We start from the raw sequence: 18,684 nt of genomic DNA, 5'->3' as shown, positions 1-18,684 counted from the left end.
TCATCACCGCACTGTTGTGCGAGAGGGTCCTCAGACCCCTCCCAGTCTTCCCCTTCCTCCAAAGTCTGTGAAACAGGCTGAAAATAAGGAGGACGGACGTAGGGGTAGAAAGGCCTCATCGGCGTCAGAATCGGCATCGATCAACACTGTTCCGGCGCATCGTCTGTTCAGGGCTGAAACAAGGGACGACGACACCGGTGGCACCGGACGACGTCAGTGGAGGTGTAATTAGGTCAACCGGTGTTGCCCGGGATCCGAGCCTAGATCCAGGGAGAACATGCGGCGCCGAAGCCAACGGCGGCGCCAGGGTTGGAACCAACGCGTCGGAAGGGCAGGACTCCCAGTCAGGTCAGCGGGGCCCGAGGCGATCCGGCGAGCCAGACGGCCCAAAGAGTCGGGCCGTGGCAGCAAGAAATTCTTGCACATGTGCAGGCGTCTCCTACGAACCCGGGAAGGGCGGGTAGGCCGGGGGACGACGTCACAGGCTCCGCCGGAGCCGTGGGGGTGGCAGCATCCGCACCTTCAGCCACGACGGGCGACGGGAAGTCGAAGACAGACAACGCTTCTTCGACTTCCTCTTGGAATGCTTCGATTTACCTGACTTCGAGTGCGAAGACTTAGATCCAGAAAAACGATGGCTCTGCGACCGGTCCCTTGACCTCCCGCAGGACCGGGACCTTGAGCGGCGCGGGCCGACTACCGGACTTCCAGCAACTTTCGGGACTGCTCCCGCAAAGTTTTCGGCGCCATGGCCCGGCAGTCGGGGCACGACTTGGAGTCGTGGTCACGCCCCAGGCAGTAGAGACACACACGGTGTGGGTCCGTCACCGACATTATGCGGTGACAGTCCGCACAGTTCTTGAAACTGGGCATCCCTGCGACACCAGGAGTCGATCGACTCGAAGAAATGAGGTAAAAGGCCTTGAAAAAAACAGTCAAAAAGTGACTGGGGGTACTTGCTCTACCCGGATCTGCAAAACAAAGGGCCTCTGTAATTTAATCCAGGGGTCCTGGGGGATTTGAGAAGGTATATGGAGTACGTCCTCCGAGCGAATACTTTACAACAAAAAAATACTGCAAAAGCAACCTACTAAAAGAACAGATAGTTCAATGTAGGTGGCACACATAAGAAAAGAAGGGGACCTATGTATGAGGTGGGATTAAACACTAACTAACTAGGGATGTGTTTGATATGCTAACCATATCTATGTGTATGGAGGAGGGGGGCAACACTAATTGTTTTTAGTTACCCTCACACACCCTAGTGGTGTCATGCTTCATCATTGGGTCACCCCGACTCCTACAGTTCAGGGTGGGCTCAACCACAGTGTTGGGAAGCTCTTATGATAGTGAAGGCAAGGGGTATATATAAAATACCTCAATCAGACCCCTGGTATCCCTTTATTCATGGGTCTGGTTGGGTTGTTAAAAAATGAATAAAAGTAGGGTCTTTTAGGATTTTTATGGTCCTATGACCCTAGTGAAGTGCCGACATGTTTCAGTCCTTGTGAGGCCATAAAGGTCCCGGACTTTCTTCAGGGCAAGATTCAGAAAAACCCTTATGTGTGGGGATGCTAAAGAGGGGGAATTCCCTACTCTATCAACGTGGCGAGGGAAGAGTAGCTTCTCCTTGTGTTTGTGTAGTACTGTTAGTAAGAAATGCCAGGCTCCATCTGTGGAAGAATGTAGCATATGAGATCTTATCAAAAACAGACATTATCCGTATTCTTGTGTAGAATCCCTGTGTGTGGCATGCTAAATTCTCAGTGAACATGCTCGATTGGTGGAGAACACGAGTGCTCTCATTCTATGTCACTCAATATAGTATATAGTGGCATTCTCATTATGTGACACCCAATAGTTAGTGTCAAAACATCACACTCTATTTAACTCAAATGGTGTGACAGTGTGAAGTGAAGTATTAAAACAGTAGTCAAAGTTTCAATTGCAGTAAAAAAAAATCACACAAGACAAACAAACATACATGTGCTGCATTCGTATATAACACTCTGAAGACATATTCAGCGCGGGGACACGCCGGTGTGCGTAACTCAGCGCTCTATAAATGCCCCAATTATTATTATTATTATTATTACTATTATTCACATAATCCATGCAACAGTTGGTAATGCAAATGCTACTTACCAGTATGCATCTGTTCTTGGCATGTAGGGCTGCTGATATTCATATCTGTGCATAGTCCGCCACCTAGTGTTGGGTCCGGATGATTGCACATTGTTGTCCTGGAAGAGTCTTCGAAGTATCACGAGATAGGTGGCTCCTCCCCTGGACTACAGTGCGCATGGGCATCGCCTCCATCCCCAGATTGTTTTTAGCCATTGGCAGAGATGGAGTGAAGAAAGTGAGTGATGACCATGCTATGAGCATATGTGTATATGAATGAATACTGCAGCTGCTACAGGCGCCGGGGAGGAGGGTGGGCGATATGAATATCAGCAGCCCTACATGCCAAGAACAGATGCATACTGGTAAGTAGCATTTGCAGTTCGAGGCATGTGGGCTGCTGAATTCATATCTGTGCATAGAATACATAGCAGTCCCTCCATTAACAGCGGCCGCCCGTGCCAGCTGCAGCAGTTTGAAAAAGCGTTTTTAGAACAGCCTGACCAACAGCTGCCTGCTGTCTGGAATGCACGTCTACACAGTAGTACTTAGTGAAGGTATGTGTGGTAGACCATGTGGCTGCTCTACAGATGTCTTCCAAGGGAATGTTACCTAGGAAGGCCATAGAGGCCCCCAACTTCCTAGTGGAGTGGGCCCTTGGTGGGATAGTAAGAGTGCGCTTAGCTTTAGCATAACAGATCTGAATGCACTTTACTATCCATCGAGCAATCCCCGCTTTGGAGATTGCATTTCCCTTGTGTTGTGTGGCAAAAGCAACAAAGAGTTGTTTAGTTTTGCGGAAATCTTTTGTCCTGTCCACATAATACATCAAGGCCCTTTTCACATCAAGAGTGTGGAGCATGCGCTCCGCCAGCGTCTCTGGGTTTTGGAAAAACACTGGCAATTCAATTGTCTGGTTCATGTGGAACTGTGAGACTACTTTGGGTAAGAATTTAGGGTTAGTGCGGAGCACCACCCTGTTAGCATGTATTTGGAAGAAAGGTTCTTGGATGGTGAGCGCCTGCAGCTCGCTCACCCTCCGCAGCGATGTAATTGCTACTAGGAACGCAACCTTCCAAGTCAAGAACTGGAGCTCACAAGAGTGCAGTGGCTCAAAGGGAGGACCCATCAGCCTTGTAAGAACCACATTGAGGTTCCATTCTGGAGCTGGTGGGGTCCTTGGTGGAATGACCCTTTTGAGTCCTTCCAGAAAGGCCTTGATAGCAGGGACCTTAAAGAGTGACAGGTGCTGCCTATTCTGGAGGTATGCTGCCATGGCAGACAGGTGAATGCGGATGGAAGAGTACGCTAGATTACATCGATACAGGTGAAGGAGGTAACATATGATGTTCTGAATGGAAGCATCTAGCGGGTCAATGCTGTGGTTCGCACAGTAGATGACAAACCTCTTCCATTTAGCCGCATAACAAGCTCTCGTAGTGGGCTTCCTTGCCTCCCGAATGATGTCCATACAATCGGGGGGAAGATTGAGGTAGCCAAACTCTAGGACTTCAGGAGCCAGATCGCCAGGTTGAGCTGTTGCGGATCTGGGTGCTGAATGTCGCCATGGCTCTGCGTCAGAAGGCTGGGAGTGAGATGAAGCCTCTGATGCGGTACCACGGAGAGTTCCAGAAACGTGGTGTACCATGGTTGGCGAGCCCACGTTGGAGCAACCAGGATGAGCGTCATCGAGTGTTGCCTGAGCTTGCGTGCCACCAGCGGTATCAGAGGCGCTGGTGGAAAAGCGTACGCAAATCTGCCTGACCAGTTCATCCACATCGCATTGCCCTGTGATTGGGGGTGTGGGAACCTGGCGGCGAAGCTTTGGCATTTTGCGTTCTCCTTTGTGGCGAACAGGTCTATCTCTGGATGACCCCACCTTTGGAAGTACGGTTGGAGTACTGATGGATGTATCTCCCACTCGTGCATCTGATGGCTGTGCCTGCTGAGCAGATCTGCCATTTGATTGTCCTTGCCCGGGAGATGCTCTGCCATGAGGAAGATGTTCCTCTGAATGGCCCACTTCCACATGCTCTGAGCCAGGTGAGACAGCTGTGGAGAGTGTGTACCTCCCTGCTTCTGGATGTAGTACATGGCCGTCATGTTGTCCGTCCGGATCAACACGACCTTGTTGCACAGATGTACTTTGAACGCCTTTAGGGCCATGAAGATTGCCATCAGTTCCAACACATTGATGTGCATCTTCCTTTGCTGAAGTGTCCACAGTCCCTGCACAGTGTAGTGGAGTACATGGGCTCCCCATCCCTGGAGAGAGGCGTCCGTCGTCAGGATGATCTGTGGGACAGGCTCCTGGAATGGTCGGCCCTTGCAAAGGTTTTGTGGATTCCACCAATGCAGAGAGTTGTATGCCCGACCGCTCACCAACACTAGGTCTGTCAGTCGCCCATGAGCCTGAGTCCACTGACGTGCAAGGCACTCCTGAAGCGGACGCATATGTAGTCTCGCGTGCGGGACAATGGAGATGCAGGAGGCCATCATGCCTATCAACTGCATGAACACCCTCGCTGGAAGCGAGTGTTGGGGTCTGAATCGTTGGATCAGCGCCTGGATACTGGCGATTCTCACTGAATTTGGCTGCGCAGTGGCTGCCAGAGTGTTGATAGTCGCGCCCAGATACTGTCGCACGTGGGCGGGCTGGAGATGGGACTTTGGGTAGTTCAGAGAGAATCCCAGATCGTGCAGGAGGTGAATGGTGCGTGACACGTGGTCTACGCACTGCTGTTCCGTCTTTGCCTGAATAAGCCAATCGTCCAGGTATGGAAAGACCTGGACGTGCTGGCGACGGAGATGCGCCGCCACCGTCGCTAGGCATTTTGTAAAAACTCTTGGTGCCGTGGTGACCCCGAACGGCAGGACCCTGAACTGGTAGTGCTGGTCGAAAATCCTGAATCTGAGAAACCTTCTGTGGGAAGGATGCAGGGGAATATGAAAATAGGCATCCTTCAGATCCAGCGTCGCTAGGAAGTCCCCCTGTTGAAGCAGGGGAAGCACCTGCTGCAATGTGAGCATATGGAAGTGCTCCGAGTTGATGTACCAGTTCAGTGGCCTGAGGTCCAGGATCGGTCTGAGTGATCCGTCCTTTTTGGGGATCAGGAAATACAGGGAGTAAACCCCCGTTCCCCGTTCTTGCAATGGAACGAGCTCTATTGCCCCTTTTTGCAGCATGACCAGAACTTCTTGCTGCAACAAGGTCAAGTGCTCGTCGGACATAGCACGGCTTCTTGGCGGTATGTCTGGTGGAATAGATGTAAGTTCTAGACAGTACCCGTACTGGATAAGAGACCTCACCCACCTGTCCGTGGTGATGGATCTCCACGCCGGCAGGAACTGTTGGAGTCTCCCCCCGACAGGTGTCGTGTGATCGGGGGGAAGTGACAAGACGTCACTGCTTGTTGGTGGTGGTGGACCTGGATGCATTGTTTCCACGTCCCCTGCCTTTGATATTGTTGCCTCTGTAGCCACCCCTGCCCTTGTTGTTGTTATACGAGGACTGGGAGCCACCCTTGTAGTATTGCGTGGATTGGGATGCCTGGCCCCTTGAGGTGCCTCTTGAGTTGGAGCGGCGAAAAGAACCACCCCGAAACTGCTGGCTTTGTAAAGCTCCCATAGATTTGGCAGTTTCAGTATCTTTTTTCATTTTTTCTAGGGAGGCATCCACCTCTGGGCCGAACAGATGGTCAGGATTCACTGTCTGCCCCAATATTGTGGTCTGTATGTCGGGTTTGAACCCTGAAATACGAAGCCAGGCATGACGTCTAAGTAGAACACTTGTATTGATGGCCCTTGAGGCAGTGTCAGCTACATCTAGGGCACACTTGATGGACGCATTTGTAATAAGTTTACCCTCCTGAATGAGCATCTCCCCCGCCTCCTTATACTGGTCAGGCAAGTGTTGAAGGATGGCCTCTAATGTGTCATAATGGGCCCTATCATAACGTGCGAGCAGGGCTTGAGTGTTAGAGATCCTCCAGATGTTTGCTGCCTGTGCAGCAATGCGTTTGCCTGATGCCTCAAAGATTTTGGACTCTTTGTCAGGGGGAGGAGCGTCACCAGTCGTTTGCGAATTTGCCCTTTTTCGAGCGTTGGAAACCACCAGGGAGTCCAATGGCAAGTGTCCCTTAATATAAGTGGGATCCGTGGGCGCCGCTTTATACTTCCTGTCGATGCGAGGATTGACCACCCGCGCCCGGGTGGGCTCCTTGAACACCTCCTGTGCATGCTTCAGCACTCCTTTAAGCATTGGAAGCGTCTTGACTTGCTTTTCGGCGACTGAGAAGGTGTCGACCAAAAGGTCCGCATCCACTGGATCCGAGTGGAGCTCGACGTCATGGTTCGCCGCAGCTCTCTCTATCAGTGCATTGAATGCCGCCGAGTCCTCCGTCGGGGACGTCTTTGCGGCGAAAAGTTGAGTGTCTTGCCCCAACTGCGGGTCGTTTGCGTCGTCGCCTGCTGTCCAGGGCACCTGCTCCTCGTCCGGATCCGAGTACGCCGGATAGGTGTACTCGGCCTCTTCCTCGTCGACGTCAGGCACGGGGGAATGGGCCGGCGAGTGTTCCAGGGCTTGTGGAGACAGTGGTTCCATCAGAGCCGAAGAGTCCGCAGAGTACTTTTTGCTCTTGAGTGGAATCTTAAAAGGTTCCAAGGTCGGCTCCGATGTAATCTTCCTCTTGAGGAGCGACAATTTTCCTGTGTTGGCGTCGATGTGCACCTCACGACGTTCTTCCGCCGCGAGCGGCTGGAGCCGAAGCTTCGACACCACCAAGGCAGCCTTCGGCGACAAGATGTCCTGAGAGTGTCCGCTCTGCTTAGGCGCGAAGGCTTTCGGCGCCGACTTGGGAGGAAGGGTAAAACGAATGGGCGTTTGCCCCTTGGCAGGCTTCGTCGTGGGCCTAGGCCCCGCAGGGTCCTGGCTGGGAACCACAGACTGCTGGATCCGCCGTAAGGATTCTCCCACCTTCTTGGTAAGGGACGCCGAGGGCTCAAACGACTCGAGCGACTCTTCGTCTTCGAGAGCGTGTTCTACGGTAAGCCTCTTCTTCGGCGCCGACGCCCCATGGCCTGGCGCACTGTCGGCGTGACGCTTTTTAGAAGCCGTCTTCGGGTCCGCGACCCCTTTCGGTGCCGACGCAGCCGCGTCGGATGCCTTCACCTTCGGCGCCGACCCAGATGACTTTGGGTCGGCCACTTTTGCGCGGCTCCTCTGGTCAGCCATTTTGGCGTGGCTCTTCAAGTCGGCCATTTTGGGTTTCGTGGAAGTTGACGCCTCCAGAACCTTTTTCACCAGCGCCACTTTTGGTTTCGGTTTTGCATCCGAGGGTGCGAGACCAGTTGGCTTCACTTTCGGTTTCTTGTGAGAAATGTCCGTGACCGGGCCCGGAGGCGGGGACGTAGGACTGGTCGTTAGATCTTGGGTAAGGCCCGAAGGCGATCCCTCGACCTGGGCCGTATAACGGGGAGTAACCCCGGAGTCTTGTTGGGGATGCTCTTCGTCCGAGCTATCACCCATTGCGGGACAAGCCCGGTCGTCGTCCCCTACCTCGTCGGAGACTTCGTCATAGGCCTCATCACCCGCGTCGCCGGTCTCTTCTTCGGACGCGGGGCCGGAGTCCGATTCTTGTACGTCGTCTTCTCCCTCAACCGATTCCTGGAAGATATCATCAGGTGGGGGTGCCGAAGCCGACAATTGAGCCTGGAGCCGATTAGCCCGGCGAATCTTCAAAGTTTTCTTGCTCCTAAATTTGGAACACGCCATGCAAGTGTCCTCACGATGATCCGGTGACAAGCATGTATTGCACACTGGGTGCACGTCAAGATGAGAATACTTTGAGTGACACAGCGGACACTTTTTGAATGGCGTCCGCTCCATAGCAAGAGTGTAGTGTAGGCCCGTCCGCGTCGAAGCACGTGGAGGGGCAGTAGGAGATCGGAGCTGAGAGTCAGTAAGTAAACCCGAACGCAACAATACCGACGCCCAGCCTAAAGACCTTTTGGTCTCGAGAAAAGTAGAACAAACTATCGGTCCCGAGAGAGGGTACCGAAACACATCCGAACCCGATGGCGGAAAAAAACAATCTGGGGATGGAGGCGATGCCCATGCGCACTGTAGTCCAGGGGAGGAGCCACCTATCTCGTGATACTTCGAAGACTCTTCCAGGACAACAATGTGCAATCATCCGGACCCAACACTAGGTGGCGGACTATGCACAGATATGAATTCAGCAGCCCACATGCCTCGAACTTCGTATTTCCACTTACCCAAATTATGTTGGGCGCAGGCACCTCAGTGAGCGGGACGTTAGGGCATACTCTCCTAATTAAAGTGTGGTTGAGAGTTAGGTATCGATTTTTAGCATAAGTGAGTCTAGCGTTACGAGAAAGGCTCCAGCGGGGCCAAGTACAGCTCGTAGAAATCCGCTGTTATTTAAGGAGAATAACCACTTACTTGTTTGGAGGATGCTCCCTACCGGAATAAACAGATCCGCTTGCCGGCTTGTAGCTGCTGTTCCAGCCGGTGCGGGTGCAAGCTCGGTTTATTTCCGTGTTGGGCGTCAGGCGTGTGACGCTAAAACCGGAAGTGAGCGCGTCCACAGCCTAAAAGGATCATGGGGAATGTAGTATTATGCCCGATTTTTCGTGTAAATATCCGGAAGTGCCGCGAAAAAAAGGGGATTTTAAGTTAAATAGTAACATAAGCTGATTAGTGCAGGCTCATGTGTGTTCATGCACAGTTCCAACATATATATATTCTATCTTCCTGTCACAACAGCACCTTTTGGTTGACAGAAATAACGAACTAGTTTTTAGCCTATTTGGAAATGTTCTTGAAATTCAGGTGTTAGATACTGAACACCTCGGTTTATTCTATGCCAGGGCAATAACTCAATGTCGCACAAACACATTGTGAATTGTGAGATAGTGTGTAAATATATATTCAATACAGTGGTTGACTCATTTGGAATAACCATTTAAAATAGCAATAAGGGGCGCCTCATGTGTTATATTCTGGCCAATTTGTACTTCGTGTAGCCACAGCATCTAGTCTCCTACATTGTTGACGAGTATTAGAATACTTATGTATGGTAACAGTTGGGTGCAATCATTACCAGAAATTGTCAGATGTTTAATTGTACATATGGGGGAAACATATTGTTATGAACTGAATGTAAATGATCACTCAGTTTTATTCATGATCAGGTTTCTAATGTTCTCAACATGGTCTATTCAGGTATCCATAGTTCCTGGTATATAGGTGATCCAGAATGTTTTGGTACCGTTTCATTGTGGTTCATGGTCTATCATATCATAATGTCATTTTCTCAATTGAGCCCATGGTATTTTGTCATTAAGGCCTGATATGTGAGTCTTAAGACGATAGACCCATCTCTGTTCTTTCTCTAATAGTATCTTTTGTAGATTATTGCCTGGCTTAACTTTTTCAATTACCGTCCATTTTATATCAGTGTCCTTGTGATTTTTTTCAACAAAATGTGCTGTAAGTCTGGTAGCAGTAACTGCTCTTCTTATTGTACTGCGGTGTTCGCTAATAAGTATTTTTATCTTGCGGGAAGTCATTCCCACATAGGACAATTGACACGGGCACTTGATCAAATAAATTACTGCCTCTGAGTTGCAATTTGTGTGGCATCTTTGTTCCCAAGGTGTGTTAAGGCCAAGATCTAGATGTGTGGTGTGTTCAGTGAATTCACATACCACACATGTGCCACATGGGTAGTGTCCCATCACTGGAGTGGTATTCCAAAGTGTTGTTTGTGTATTTATCGCTGGTTTGAAACTGTTGGTATGCACAAGTGAGTCTTTTAGACTCTTAATTTTCTTAAAAGAAAACATCGGTTTTTCATATTCCAGGTTATTGGACGTCAAAATATCCAATTTTTTGTTTATGATTTTTTTGGTCTGATTTGACGAGGAATTAAATGTGGTTACACATATTAGTTGTGGTTCAGCTTTTTCATTTGTTTCGAGTAGAGATTCCCTTGGTGTGTTTCGTGCTCGTTTCCTGGCACTCTCAATTATTCTCGGTGGATACTTCTTCTGTTTTAATTTGTTTGTCAAAATGTCTGCCTCCTTTTTGAAATCCTTGACATCGGAACAGTTTCTGCGAATTCGCAGAAATTGACCCACGGGTAAATTCTCTCTTAGGCTTCTAAGATGTGCACTGTCAAACCTTAAGAGGCTATTCTTATCAGTGGGCTTGGTGTAAAGGGAACTGGACAGGGATGGGAGTTTGTCCAGTTCCCTTTACACCAAGCCCACGAATTCGCAGAAACTGTTCAGATGTCAAGGATTTCAAAAAGGAGGCAGACATTTCGACAAACAAATTAAAACAGAAGAAGTATCCACCGAGAATAATTGAGAGTGCCAGGAAACGAGCACGAAACACACCAAGGGAATCTCTACTCGAAACAAATGAAAAAGCATAACCACAACAACTAATATGTGTAACCACATTTAATTCCTCGTCAAATCAGATAAAAAAAATCATAAACAAAAAATTGAATATTTTGACGTCCAATAACCTGGAATATGAAAAACCGATGTTTTCTTTTAAGAAAATTAAGAGTCTAAAAGACTCACTTGTGCATTCCAACAGTTTCAAACCAGCGATAAATACACAAACAACACTTTGGAATACCACTCCAGTGATGGGACACTACCCATGTGGCACATGTGTGGTATGTGAATTCACTGAACACACCACACATCTAGATCTTGGCCTTAACACACATTGGGAACAAAGATGCCACACAAATTGCAACTCAGAGGCAGTCATTTATTTGATCAAGACTCGCTAGCGCCGGGACACCTCACCAGAGGTAGCTGTTCGCGCTTTACAATCATCTGTATTATTATTATTATTAAGTGCCCGTGTCAATTGTCCTATGTGGGAATGACTTCCCGCAAGATAAAAATACGTATTAGCGAACACCGCAGTACAACAAGAAGAGCAGTTACTGCTACCAGACTTACAGCACATTTTGTTGAAAAAAATCACAAGGACACTGATATAAAATGGACGGTAATTGAAAAAGTTAAGCCAGGCAATAATCTACAAAAGATACTATTAGAGAAAGAACAGAGATGGGTCTATCGTCTTAAGACTCACATATCAGGCCTAAATGACTCAATACCATGGGCTCAATTGAGAAAATGACATTATGATATGATAGACCATGAACCACAATGAAACGGTACCAAAACATTCTGGATCACCTATATACCAGGAACTATGGATACCTGAATAGACCATGTTGAGAACATTAGAAACCTGATCATGAATAAAACTGAGTGATCATTTACATTCAGTTCATAACAATATGTTTCCCCCATATGTACAATTAAACATCTGACAATTTCTGGTAATGATTGCACCCAACTGTTACCATACATAAGTATTCTAATACTCGTCAACAATGTAAGAGACTAGACGCTGTGGCTACACGAAGTACAAATTGGCCAGAATATAACACACGAGGCGTCCCTTATTGCTATTTTAAATGGTTATTTCAAATGAGTCAACCACTGTATTGAATATATATTTACACACTGTCTAACAATTCACAATGTGTTTGAGCGACATTGAGTTATTGCCCTGGCATAGAATAAACCGAGGTGTTCAGTATCTAACACCTGAATTTCAAGAACATTTCCAAATAGGCTAAAAACCAGTTCGTTATTTCTGTCAACCAAAAGGTGCTGTTGTGACAGGAAGATAGAATATATATATGTTGGAACTGTGCATGAACACACATGAGCCTGCACTAATCAGCTTATGTTAATATTTAATTTAAAATCCCCTTTTTTTCGCGGCACTTCCGGTTATTTACACGAAAAATCAGGCATAATACTACATTCAGGGAGAAAAATTACAAAAAACAATTTGATGGACAGAATGTAGATCAATGTCTTACATTCACCCCAGTACAAGGATCTGGGCCTAAATCCATCGTTTTTTGCACTCCACACCACCCTGGGTCAGATAATGGCTTTATGCAAATCAGCTCTGACCCTGTGCCCCATGGGAACAGTCCAGTCCAAACTACAACAGCCATATCTTTCCCAGACCGGAATCAAGCATCCGAGGACCGGACCGGTTTCGAGGTAACACCTCTCATCAGCCCGGCTAGCTTGACTCCAGTGGTGTGGAGGTTCTGGGACCCACGTCTGAGCTACCCCAGTACACTCAGGGAGAAAATTACAAAAAACAATTTGATGGACAGAATGTAGATCAATGTCTTACATTCACCCCAGTACAAGGATCTGGGCCTAAATCCATCGTTTTTTGCACTCCACACCACCCTGGGTCAGATAATGGCTTTATGCAAATCAGCTCTGACCCTGTGCCCCATGGGAACAGTCCCCATGATCCTTTTAGGCTGTGGACGCGCTCACTTCCGGTTTTAGCGTCACACGCCTGACGCCCAACACGGAAATAAACAGAGCTTTCACCTGCACCGGCTGGAACAGCAGCTACAAGCGGGCAAGCGGGTCTGTTTATTCCGGTAGGGAGCATCCTCCAAACAAGTAAGTGGTGATTCTCCTTAAATAACAGCGGATTTCTACGAGCTGTACTTAGCCCCGCTGGAGCCTTTCTCGTAACGCTAGACCCACTTATGCTAAAAATCGATACCTAACTCTCAACCACACTTTAAATAGGAGAGTATGCCCTAACGTCCCGCTCACTGAGGTGCCTGCGCCCAACATAATTTGGGTAAGTGGAAATACGAATTACCAACTGTTGCATGGATTATGTGAATATATGTCTTCAGAGTGTTGTATACGAATGCAGCACATGTATGTTTGTTTGTCTTGTGTGATTTTTTTTACTGCAATTGAAACTTCGACCACTGTTTTAATACTTCACTTCACACTGTCACACCATTTGAGTTAAATAGAGTGTGATGTTTTGACACTAACTATTGGGTGTCACATAATGAGAATGCCACTATATACTATATTGAGTGAGAATGAGAGCACTCGTGTTCTCCACAAATCGAGCATGTTCACTGAGAATTCAGCATGCCACACACAGGGATTCTACACAAGAATACGGATAATGTCTGTTTTTGATAAGATCTCATATGCTACATTCTTCCACAGATGGAGCCTGGCATTTCTTACTAACAGTGCTACACAAACACGAGGAGAAGCTACTCTTCCCTCGCCACGTTGATAGAGTAGGGAATTCCCCCTCTTTAGCATCCCCACACATAGGGGGGTTTCTGAATCTTGCCCTGAAGAAAGTCCGGGACCTTTATGGCCTCACAAAGACTGAAACATGTCGGCACTTCACTAGGGTCATAGGACCATAAAAATCCTAATTGACCCTACTTTTATTCATTTTTTAACAACCCAACCAGACCCATGAATAAAGGGATAGCAGGGGTCTGATTGAGGTATTTTATATATACCCCTTTGCCTTCACTATCATAAGAGCTTCCCAACACTGTGGTTGAGCCCATCCTGCCCTGTAGGAGTCGGGATGACCCAATGAAGAAGCATGACACCACTAGGGTGTGTGAGGGTAACTAAAAACAATTAGTGTTGCCCCCCTCCTCCATACACATAGATATGGTTAGCATATCAAACACATCCCTAGTTAGTTAGTGTTTAATCCCACCTCATACATAGGTCCCCTTCTTTTCCTATGTGTGCCACCTACATCTTCCCGGATCTGCCCTTGCTGGCGTGGAAAAAGAAAACTGACGTCAGCGTGCGTGGGCTCGTCTAAGTAGCTCCAGCGACGTTATCCCGGCGCCATCGACACCCGCGGAGCCGCCCAACGCCGCCTACCGACGCACAGGGGTACAGCTGATAATAACTTTACGGATCCAGTCTGACGGCTGGGGGTAATTCTAAGGTAAGGAATCTATCACTACGTGTTTCTTTCAGATGTGCTTTTTCTGCAAGTAGCATGCTACTCCAGAACCCATAAAGGATTAGTGGTGAATTATTATAGTGAAAAACAAAAGTAATTTGAGTGGTGGATATGTTAGTCCGTTATTTGGATTGAGATTGATAGTGGAGAGATAGGAGAGGGAAAAAGTTTTGCATTTATATAGTGCTTACTTTTCCTTATGAGACATTAAATCGCTTTTTCGGCGAGTAGCACGCTACTCCGGAACCCATAAAGGATTAGTGGTGAATTAGTATAGTGAAATATGAAATTCATTTGAGTGGTGGACATGTTAGTCTGTTATTTGGATTGAAAAGGATAGTGCAGGGATGTTTTGGAGCTCATAGCAGCAGGAGGAGGCTTGAGATGAGTAAAAGGGATTTGGAGGGGGAAGAGTAAGAGGGAAGGGTTTAGAAAGACTTGTTTTGTGGGATAGGAATAGTAAAAGAGGTACAAGATGATGCAAGGAGGGGTAGAGCAGGGAAGAGTCTAGAAAGGGTTATTTTGGGGATCATAGTAGTGATATGGGGTTTGGGATGAATGAGTGGAGGTAGAGGATTTTTCGATAAGAGGTATAGGGTGAAAAATAGGATAGTGCATTGGAAAGAACAGTAGAAAGAGGTTTGAGAAAAGTCAGATAATTGAGGTAGATGATATATTGAGAGCTACAATGTCTGGGGTTTCTGTTTGGGAGGGTTGGGTGAACTTTAAGTTCCTGATTAGGTTCCTTTCCTTTGTTCCATGGCCTGACCAGTTTTGATCACAACACACAAATCCAAAGAGTTGAGGAAGCTGGAAAGAGGGTACAGCTCTCACTTGGATTACATCATATCTACACAACAGAATTAATAAACCTTAGTTCTCTTATAAACCATACAACATTAAAGCAGTCCTCAAGGCTCAATTCTCTTACCTATGCTTTTCAACCACTACATTAAATCATTACCAGATCTGATCAATGGTTTTAACTACACCAGCTAAACTAAGCAAATGTAACAAAGATACTTCTGAGATTGGAAAGCCCTAAGGATATAAGAACATTAAAAATCTTCAGTTGCTGCCTGGCCATTGGCCAATGCCCACCATGGAGCTACTTCAAATTGAATGCCTCCAAAACAGAAATACTCACCAATGATGGCTGGAAAAACTATTACCCTCTCTGCCCCAATGGTCCGATGATCTAGGACCCTTCCCAAAAATGTCTAAGGAGGTAAGAAGCCTCGGAATTACTAAGGGTGACAAGCTATCAATGAATGGACAAGTGGATAAGGTAACCAAATCAAGCCTTCTCATAATGAAAACACTGCAACGCATTTACCAACACATAGGATTCCCCAACAAGGTTCAAGCTGCCATCTTTCTTGTCCTATCAAAAGTGGATTACGCTAATGGTCTATATCATGGTTCACCTTTGTCAAGTATGAAAAGCAGAGAAGTCACAAGAAAACAAACCAATTGTAAGCAGTAGGCTGACCCAACGGACACTTAGTATTGGTATTCATTACTCTACATGATGGCAATAAGAAAATACAACTATTCAACAAAAACACCCTAGCAAGTACGAAAAAGTGTAATGTAAAGTAAGTAAAGTAACTTTCTTTGGAGTGAAGTTGTATTTTAACCACCTCCCAGTTTCTGAAGACATGGCTTTTTAATCAGGCTTAATGGTTAGACCTCTCTACCAGTCTACACGTCAGGTGCATAGTGCCAGGACACTCCATAGAGTAACAGAGCGCCTTACAAGGAAAATTCTACTTACCAGTATGCATCTGTTCTTGGCCTGTAGAGCTGCAGAGTTACACACTGCGCATAGATCGCCAGCTAGTGTTGGGCCCGGATGTTTGCAGTTTGTTGTTGTCCTGAAAAGTTCTTCGGAAGTCACGAGATAGGCGACTCCTCCTTTGGACCACATTGTGCATGGGCATCAGCTCCATCCTCAGATTGTTTTTCACCATTAGGGAAATAATGGAGATTTGCAAGAAAAGGAAGGATGCCCATGTAAGTTGTATCTATTTAAGATAATACTGGAACAGACAAGGGTAGCCGGGGAGGCGGATTGGCGTGTTTAACTCTGCAGCTCTATATGCAAGAACAGATGCATACTGGTAAGTAGCATTTTCCGTTCGAGGCATATGAGCTGCAGATTACACACTGTGCATAGATTGTATAGCACTACCCACTCTTAGCGGCGACCACCCCTATCCGTTGCAGTAGTTTGAAATAATGTTTTGAGAACAGCCTGGCCCACATTAGTTTATTGTTTGGTTTGCACATCTACACAATAGTGTTTTGTGAATGTGTGCGGTGTAGACCATGTAGCTTCTCTGCAGATGTCATCTAGGGGAATGTTCCCTAAAAATGCCATTGAAGCCTCTATTTTCCTTGTAGAGTGGGCTTTAGAGGGAACATATAACGTACGTTTAGCTTTATGGCAACAAATCTGTATGTATTTGACAATCCATCTAGCTATCCCAGATTTTGAAATGGGATTACCCTTGTGGTGGTGAGAAAGACACAAAAAGTTGTTTGGTCTTACGAAAGGGTTGTGTTCTCTCAATGTAATATAGCAATGCTCTTTTGACATCTAGGGTATGAAGAGCTCTTTCTGCTAATGTCTGTGGCTGTGAGAAGAAAACAGGCAGTTCCACAGATTGATTGAGGTGTAAGGGAGAAATTACTATGGACAGGAATTTTGGATTAGTACGTAGAACAACCTTATTATGATGCATTTGCAAGAAGGGTTCTTAAATCGTTAGTGCTTGTAGTTCACTAACTCTTCGCAGAAAAGTAATAGCTACTAGGAATGCAACCTTCCATGTTAAAAATTGTAGTTCACATTTATGTAAGGGTTCGAAGGGAGGTCCCATTAGCCGTGTGAGAACAATGTTTAAATTCCACACAGGTGAAGGTGGTACTCTGGGAGGAATTATTCTCTTAAGGCCTTCCATAAAGGCTTTAATAGCAGGCACTCTGAACAGAGATAGATGCTGTCTGTTTTGTAGATATGCTGCCATTGCAGCAAGATGCAGTCTAATAGACGTGTATGCTAAGTTACATCTTTGGAGGTGCAGTAAGTATCCTATGATGTGTTGGATAGTTACGTCTAAGGGATTAATGTTATTGTTGTGACAATATATTACAAAGCGTTTCCACTTAGCTGCATAACATGCTCTAGTAGTTGGTTGTCTAGCTTCTTTTAGGACATTCATACAGTCTGGAGGAAGGTTAAGATATCAAAATTCTAAGACCTCCGGAGCCAAATCGCTAGGTTGAGCTGAGCTGGGTGCCTGATCTCTCCATGGTTCCGTGTTAAAAGGTGTGGAGACAGGTATAATTTTTGGTGCGGTACTACAGACAGATGTAGCAGTGTGGTGTACCATGGCTGTCTGGCCCACGTTGGAGCAACTAGGATGAGGGTCAGAGAATGCTGCTGTAGTTTGCGTACTACTAGTGGGATGCGTGCACCCTCACCTGTAATGTATGTATGTATAGGCATTTATATAGCGCACTACTTACCCGGAGGGTCCCAAGGCGCTTCGACCGCTGCGAAACCCTTCCTGGCTTCCCTGAGAGATGGTCCCTTAATGGGTATCTCCAGGGTGAGACCAGGCATCCCCGGCGGTCTGGTGAGGCCGTTAGTGAGGATGAGGCAAGCTAATGCCCAGAGTTGCCGAGTGTGATCGCTGATCAGAGTGGGCACCGAGGCGAGAGAATTATCGAGTCCGCTGACCCTGGTCCAGAAACCTGCCGCGCCGGGGATCGAACCCTGGTCCCGGGCCGTCCTCTGCTCTTGGGTCTGCCGCCTCTAACCAGTGAGCCACACTACCTCACCTGTGTCATCAGAGTCTGTATCTACATCATCATCTGGATTAGTGGATGGTGTAGGGGAATGATGTGGTGGAGAAGGTGTAGGAGGAGGAATAGTATGGAGGGGGGGTGGAGAAGGGACCCTCAATGAAGAGGTTGCAATGTCTCTCTTCTTTGGAGGAGGAGGAGGAGGTGCAGGCGCCTCTAGTGGACTCTTCTTGGAGCTAAGAGCTAGTTGGCCAGTCTTAGGATCCTTTACAAGAGTTTTTTTAGTAGGATCGGGTGTAAAAAGTTCTTCTGTGTAGGGCAGATCCTTTGCCGTCGAAGTTTTCGGTTCCGGAGGTTTTTTCGGCACAGAGTCAGTAGCTGGTCTAGGGTATTTTGGCTTAGAAGTGTGACCTTTTGAAAGGTCTTTTACTGGAACGTGTTTTTTCGGTTCCGGGTGTTTTTTTGGCTCCAAAGTGTGAGTCAGGACCTTTAGGCATTTTTTTTGCTCTGCTCCGAGTGCGGTTTTGGCATTGATGAGCCGCTGTCAGTCTTCGGCGCCGAGTGCTTAGGTGTCGGAGCAGCGGTTGGCATGGTTGAGGAAGATGGCTTCTTCTTCTTCTGTGTCGGTGTGGGATTGGCATCGGAAATTGGCTGACTTGAGCCCGAGCCGCTTGAAGGCTTAGTGGGCTTCTTTGCCGGGTCCAAAGGTGGGGCGTGGGAAGCAGTCTCTAGGTGTGTACCCGGACCGGAGGTGAGGGTGTGACCAAAGCCTTTTTTGAGGGTGTCGAGGAATGGTTGGGGTCGACGGTCTTACTTACGACCCATTGAGC

General features: G+C 47.3%; 1 protein-coding gene across 10 annotated transcripts in view; it reads right to left on the bottom strand.

Annotated features, from left to right (window-relative positions):
* CYRIA (CYFIP related Rac1 interactor A) overlaps nucleotides 1–18,684 on the bottom strand; it is a 315,678-nt gene that overhangs the window by 10,024 nt on the left and 286,970 nt on the right. The gene's annotated exons all lie outside the window — the stretch shown is intronic.

Source organism: Lissotriton vulgaris, chromosome 6 (assembly GCF_964263255.1).
Source record: "Lissotriton vulgaris chromosome 6, aLisVul1.2, whole genome shotgun sequence".
NCBI classification, from domain to species: Eukaryota; Metazoa; Chordata; class Amphibia; order Caudata; family Salamandridae; genus Lissotriton; species Lissotriton vulgaris.
The sequence above is the reverse complement of the archived record's forward strand: the minus strand, read 5'-3'. Positions and strand labels throughout refer to the sequence as shown.